A 6793-nucleotide genomic window follows, 5' to 3' on the forward strand; every position below is an offset into this window, starting at 1 on the left:
GGGGTGGGGGGGAGGGGAAGGCCTTGTGAGAGCGACCCCCTGGAGCGAGATGACCTGGAGCAAAAGAGATCTGGAACCAAAAGGGCCGATCTTCTGGAGGGTCCTCACCTATCTAGTGGGCATGACGTGTATGTTATGGAATAGATTATTGGCCACTTTGGGTCTCAATCTCAAACCTAAGATCAAATCCTGGGCTAGTAACTGGGGCTGTGCTCCCTCCCAGCTTCTACAGTCTCAGACAACCAGAGAAGCTGAAAGACCTTGGCAGCCACGTAAACATCACTTTTAATCAGCTTTCTTCTGAGCACAAATCCAAAATACAGCCTCTTGCTAGCTATTATGAAGAAAGTTAACTCTGTCTCAGTTTAACCCAGGACAAATTCTTAAAATTTATATGCTCAAATTTGAGGAAGTCTTTGCTAAAGCCTGTGCAAGCAAACCAGGCTTTTCCAGATGATTGGGGTTTTTTTGGCTAAAATACAGCTTTACATTTTTTTTAACAAAATGACCCAGGAGAATTGAGAAGAGCATGGTCCCTAACTCAGATAACACGTCACTGACTACAAGTAAATCATGTATATGATTATGTGAACTTAACCTAGCCTGCTTAAGGCTTTAGGGCTATTTGATAAAATTGTGGCTGATTTAGCATGGGCAAGTAATAGACCTTAGATTATTTCTTTTAGACTGGATTTCCCCTTCTAAGTGAAAATTTAGCTTGAAGTCAACTCAACTTGGAAAATTTTGTCTGGTACAACTTACCATTACATTTACAGTTTACAGAAAGTATCTTGCAATGTGATGTACTAATAACCAACACACACTAAAGCTTCAGAGGGGACTGTTTCCTAATTTGCTATTGGAGGGGAAAGAATAGGAAGGCTATCAGTAGAAGAAGAAAGGAAATGTTTGTGTCCAGGTGAATTGTACTTTTGAGATGAAGTGAAAGGAGAAAAACTGTTGCTGAAAAAGGATGAGTAAAAATAAAGGTGATACCAGCTGTTTTAAGAAAATTCTGTAGAAGTTGTCTGGCTTTTACTACTTTACCTTTGTCCTCTCAGGATGTGGAAGTTGTGTATTTCATACCTGAAGTTGTTCCCCTTTACACTTCCCTCAATGTTTCTTTATGGAGAAAGCTAATTCAAAGTAATAAGCTGCATTCCAGAGTCATCACTGGATTTCCTGTCCGACTATAACACTGCAGAGTATCTCTTACCTGAGGGGATTGCAATTTAGGAACAAGGTCATAGTCTTGGAGTTGTATGGCCAACAAGCAGAAGAGCATCTATCTGTAAGGACAGACAATCTACAGCAATGTGAGGAGAGGATTTCTGAATTCAGGGCTTATTTATTTACAGTGCTTCAGAGGAAGATCTTTGAGAAAGGATATGCTGGGTAAAAAAAAAGTTTGTAAGCATTCACAGCTTACAGGAAGGTTGTATTAGATTGCATTCATTTGGTTAGGCTAGAATAGTACAATACCACTAGTTTCAGATTCTCACTAAATGTAGGGGAGTGAGATGTCTGTGTCCATTGATTTGGAGTTAGTATACTGCTTTTTTGATGGGAGCAGTGAAATTCCTTTAGAACCAGTTTTGGTTGGTTTGGTTTTGGGTGTTTTTTTGTTTGTTTGTTTGTTTGTTTTTAAAGACACAGGGAAGATGCACACTGAGTCTATAGATACGAACTGTTAACACATGCAAATTGATAAGTTTAGCTAAGTTGTTAGTCTTAATTGAAATGTAGACAGGTCCTTAAGGAGTTTTATATATCTTAAACCTGCAAAAAATTTAGGAAGTCCAGCATGCTCCAACTATTCAACTTTACAGAATGTTCTACTTCATTTAATGCATTTTAACTTCCCTATTTTTTGGGGGGGGGGGAGGAGGGAGAGGGAGGGGGAGTATCTTCATTATCAAAATGGTTTCTGTGTTTTGTTTGTACCATGAGATACTGGAATTACTACTTCTGCAGTAGGTGGGTTATGCATGTATGGTCATTTCTTTTGCAACAATGGAATGATACCTCAATGTAAGTTCAGGGCTATGATTTGTTTAAATAAGTCACCTGATCATTTTACATGGCAATGAATATTAATACTGGGGAGTGACAACTCATATCATGCCAAGGTTTTTTCATTCTAACAGAACTAACACTTTCTAAATATTCTTGCTAGAAGGAATTTGGTTGAGATCTTAATTTTCTGATCAAAATGCTGAGGTATCAAGTTAGAGTTTTTCCTGTAATGTTTCATTTCCTGGAAGTGACCTTAGAACCTATACAGGGTCAGTGTTGGAGAACTGATTAAGATGCAGTTTACTGCTGTTTGATTTCTTTTAAAAGATTTCCTGAGAACTAAATTCCACCCAAGCTTTCTGGTTCACCTTAATCTTTTGTGAAAGTTAATTTGTTTCTTATTTAAATTGGCTGAGGAAGACAAGTGGTTGCTAGTTCTTCATACAGGAAGACTTGGCATATGCTTTTCTAAGACCTCTGCTTTGTAGACTACAGTTTCTTCGCACTTTCTTGATAGACGGTATTTTTGTTTTGCTGTAGAAGATGTATTGATATTGATCTATCCTGCAGGATTTCAGATAAGGTTTCAGAGGAGTAGACTTTGGATTACTTTTTAAATTATAGCCATTTGTGGTTATCACCCTAAAGGTACCTGTTACATGTCCCCTGAAAGGATGTGGTTAGACAGCGTTAAACGTGAGACTGGGAATTAAAAAATTTGGAGTTAGAGTGCCAGGACTAACTCTGACTTTTCCTTTGTGGCTAATCATGTTTAATGTCCCTTGATGGTTTTCCTTGCCATGAAATGGGGATAGTACAGAATGGTGTGCTCAATTATGCATGTTTTGTGGCTTTTGGTTGACAGAAGCAGCAGAATGAATTTATTTTTTCTGGACTAAAATACCAATTTTTAGTGGTTTTGCATGGGTTGGTAGTCCTTTCCAGGCGTAAATTCTCCAGGTTTCTATGTGAAGTAGAGAGCTAACAAAGTGCTTTGAAGAAATGCTGGTAAGTCCCTGTGAGATTGCTAAGTACAGACTTACAGACAGTATTGGAAGAACATCCTATGTGAGATTCAAAATTTAAAAAAAAGTATTGAACAATTAATTTTGTTTCGGATCCACCTGTGTGTCATCCTGGCCAGTACTGCTTTTACAGACAAAACTGGTGCGTTTTGTCTTTGATCATAAAAGCTTGAGCATCTGGATGATACAACCATCGCCACATATTTGCACAGCTCCTACTTTGATGGAGTTGTGACCTTGGCTGTGGCTCTTGTAGGGGAGATGGTTATACCTGCCCTCCACGCTCTCCCATGACAGTGCCTGTTTTACTGTTTCAGTTCCTTGGAGGCTGGGATAATGGCAGTGCTACTCCATGCTAGTTCTGGTTAAGAAGGAAGTATGTGTGCTTGTGATGTGTAGTGCAAGCCTGAGTGCTCACTTGAAGGTACTTTCTTGTAAGGACAGCTCATTCCCATCAGGATCTGCTGTTGTAATATGCTGATATGTTTGCAGTAACACAAACATTGGGTGATCAGGGCTTGTCAGCAGCAAGTCCCCATGCTGCACAAGCGCTTCTGTGGGCTCCAACCATTCCTTTGGAGAACATTGTTTAGTCTGCCTGCTTTGACAAGAGAAAAGTGTATCTTCCAGTCTTATTTAATGCACAAAGTATTTTATGGAGGGTGAGCACTAATCCCCAAAGAACTAAATATCTAGTATTAAAGCACACAGTATCCTTAACACTTTCTGTTACAAATAAGCATAAACCTGAGTATTTTCTGAGTAATGTTCCTTATTTAGAATTTCCTCCACCTGTTCAGTTTTGTTCCTTGATTGTACCACAGAGCCTGGATATCCCAGCTGCAGGCCAGTGCCCTTCTTGTGTCCACGTTACTGAAACTGGTGTAAACGTGGGTCCTAAAACATGCTTCCATTCCTGGAGACCTCATGAAGGTCTCTCACCCAGTGTTGTAAAAAACTATGAACGTACATCCATTTGTCAGCCTTGTCTTTACCTTTGGAGATGATGTTTTTGGGATGTGATGCCTCAGCAGGTTTTTTAATTTCTGTTAGGCCATTGAACCAGATAGTGGATGCTGGATGAGCACAGTTGTGGCTTGATTTATGTAGTCTGAAAGAAAACAGAAGAAGTGGCATTTTTTTCTCAATAGTTTTAGACAGTTAATTTTAGTTAAGTAAATACACAGGATTTTTTTCAGCCATTGGTCAGCAAGCAAATGTTTTGACAGTCTTTTTAACAAATTGAGCAGATGAGGTGGTTAGTATGCTGTTGAATACAATGATCCTATGCACATTCATAATTGTTTCATGCATTGGCATTATTTTTGAATGAAGGTCCACCTAGAAAAATCCTAAATACATAAACTGCTTTATGTAGCTGACCCATTGTAAATGATGATACAATCTTTTATGGAAGTAAACCACTATACAAATATGAACTTTCAGCCATTGGTAGCTGTGCTTCCTCCTTTCAATTCCAGAAGTCTGGGTCATATAATATAGTAGTCTTCCAGCTCTGTAAATGTCAGGAATCTGTTTATCTTTGCTGTAGCCTGACTGAGGTTAGTGCCTGTAAGATAAGTTTTGCTGTTTGAATCATGACAATAGAGTTTGTATATCAATACTCTACAAAAATACTAATGCGTAAGCGGTCAGATATTTTTTTATAAAAGCAATGAAATAATAGGCATTTAGGTCAGTGCCTGGCATGCCAAGTTCCTGCCCTGTAAAATTTTACAATCAAGTTATGAAACAGAAAAAATAGATTTTATGCTGACGTGCAGAAAAATGTTCGCTAAAGCAAGTTTCCTGTTTTCATACTCAAAAAAAATTGTAATTCCAGTATGTTCCAGTATGCTTAGTTTTTATCTTTTTTTTTTTAATGGTTCTAAGACATTTTCCACAGTGAGAAAGTTCAAATTCCTGTTAAAAATAAGCTTTGTATTTTGAGGACAGAAAAAAGCCATGCCCCCTAAGTAACCTTTTATATTGATTGTATTGTTAGCAGCCAGTGTGTTGGATAACATAATACAGATGCTTAGGACAGGTTTAGGAAGGCAAATAGGGGGAAAAAACCCAAAATGTTTCTAGTTTTAAGAGTATGTGTTTAAGGGAATGGAGGTCATGTTTTGTAGAACCCCTCCACAAAAAAAAAAAAATATGAAACACCCTCAGATATCCATATATATAAAAGTGTTTGAGTGTCAATAGAAGCTATGGTATATATTGTCTTTTTCATCCATTTATTTGACTGGACAATATTCAAGTAACACCCTTCAGCTTTGTTTTTTTTTCAGGGTAGCAAAATGCAATGTTTTTCAGCACATATACAAGAAATGCCTTTATGTGCATGGAATTTAGCAAGCTACTGTACTTTTAAAAACATATAAATTCAGTTCCTGTTTTTGCAGAGACTGACTTACACCCTTCCACTCCTTCCATGGGTATGTTTTATATCCAAATCAAAATTAAAGCTGGCAGGTCCCGCATGTGGGTTGAGGCAATCCCAAGCACAAATACAGGCTGGGCAGAGAATGGCTTGAGAGCAGCTGTGAGGAGAAGGACTTGGGGGTGTCAGTAGATGAAAAACTGAACGTGAGCTGGCAGTGTGCTCTTGTGGTCCAGAAAGCCAGTGGGATCCTGGGCTGCATCAAGAGAAGCGTGGCCAGCAGATTGAGGGAGGTGATTCTGCCCCTCTACTCTGCTCTTGTAGAGCCCCCAATGCAAGAAGGACATTGAGCTGTTGGAGCGGGTCCAGAGGAGGGCCACGAAGATGGTCAGAGGGCTGGAGCACCTCCCCTATGAGGACAGGCTGAGAGAGTTGGGGTTGTTCGGCCTGGAGAAGAGAAGGCTCCAGGGGGACCTTATATCAGCCTTCCTTCAGTACTTAAAGGGGGCCAATAGGAGAGATGGGGAGGGACTTTTTACAAGGGCATGTAGTGGCAGGATGAGGGGGAATGGATTTCAACTGTAAGAGGGCAGATTTAGACTAGATATTAGGAAAAAAAATTTTACTGTGAAGATGGTTAGGCACTGGAACAGGTTGCCCAGGGAAGCTGTGGATGCCCCATCCCTGGAGGTGTTCAAGGCCAGGCTGGATGAAGCTTTGAGCAACCTGGTCTAGTGGGAGGTTCCCTCATGGCTATCTAACCATCTGTTTTAAACTTGGCATGACAGCTTTTAACATTGCCTCTTAAGACGAGCATGTCTTGATCCTTTTGCACTCATTGTGAACAGCATCATTATTCTGTCTGACCGTCCACCCTATTTACAGGCCTTCTACAAATGAAAGTTAATTGGAATATATGTACCTCTTCTACTTGTAGTTGTGTGAAAGCACCCCTAAAAATGCTTTTTGGACATGAGCTCTGAGTGATTTTGCATATATTCAGAAGAGAAGAAAACTTTTAGCCAAACTGGCCTGCAGCCAAGAAACGGATGAAATTGCAGTGCCCTTCGTATGGCTCTCTCCATCATCTTATGATAAACCCCATCATGTCATTATTGACTGAGCTACTATGGTTGTGACTATAGCTAATGTTAGCTAGTCTTTCTCATAAGATCCTAATTACATTGTTTTATTGCTTATTTTCCATGGCCTAAAATTATTCCTAGTAGAGGGTCTATCTCAAGTATCTTGAATTTTTTAACTTAAAGCAATATGACTTTCTGAGACTTTCATTGTGTATATGTTGTCTGTCAGGGGTTTGTTTATTTTTTTTTCCAACCCCAGCTAACTTAAAATATTTTCA

The sequence above is a fragment of the Pterocles gutturalis genome, unplaced genomic scaffold (genome assembly GCF_000699245.1).
Source record: "Pterocles gutturalis isolate BGI_N339 unplaced genomic scaffold, ASM69924v1 scaffold26936, whole genome shotgun sequence".
NCBI lineage: Eukaryota > Metazoa > Chordata > Aves > Pterocliformes > Pteroclidae > Pterocles > Pterocles gutturalis.